Raw genomic sequence first — 621 nt, forward strand, 5'->3', positions numbered from 1 at the left:
TCTAAATAATGGAATTTCAGCATTAATGCAGGAGTTTAAGAGTATAATTCTCAACAGTTAATATTTTACTACTTCTCAATACGCACATTTTACAGTTTAAGACTAAATAATGGTCTTTAAAATGCGAACAGCAGAAACAAAAAGCATGAATAATCTTAATCGTATGTCAAACTAGCTTTTATTTAAGTCTAAAACAAGAAGAGAATATATACCATATGGAGTAGACTTTTCAGGCAAATAAATTTTGGAGGCCAGCAAGATTTAAACAAAGATTTGAAGTAGCTGAAGTAGTGACCCAATATGTTTATGTAAGTTGATGTTTGTGAATTCAAGCAAGCAAGCTAGTAAAAAACAGTTGTGTGATGCTTATTTGGGCCGACTGCTCAAGACAGCTAGTGGGGGTTGCATTTGTGTTATTCCTGCTGTATTTTATGAATATAGTCTGCTACTCAGCCAATGCTGAAGGAAACAAATATAAATGTATAAAGAACACATGAGAAACTTTTTATAATAATGTCAACCATCTTTATTTATTTTGCAAACACAAAAACAAAATATTAATTTCGTGAAATTAAAAGTAGGTGTATAGCAAATCATGAACATATTTCCATTTATATTTTC

The sequence above is a fragment of the Salarias fasciatus genome, chromosome 23 (assembly GCF_902148845.1).
Source record: "Salarias fasciatus chromosome 23, fSalaFa1.1, whole genome shotgun sequence".
Lineage (NCBI taxonomy): Eukaryota > Metazoa > Chordata > Actinopteri > Blenniiformes > Blenniidae > Salarias > Salarias fasciatus.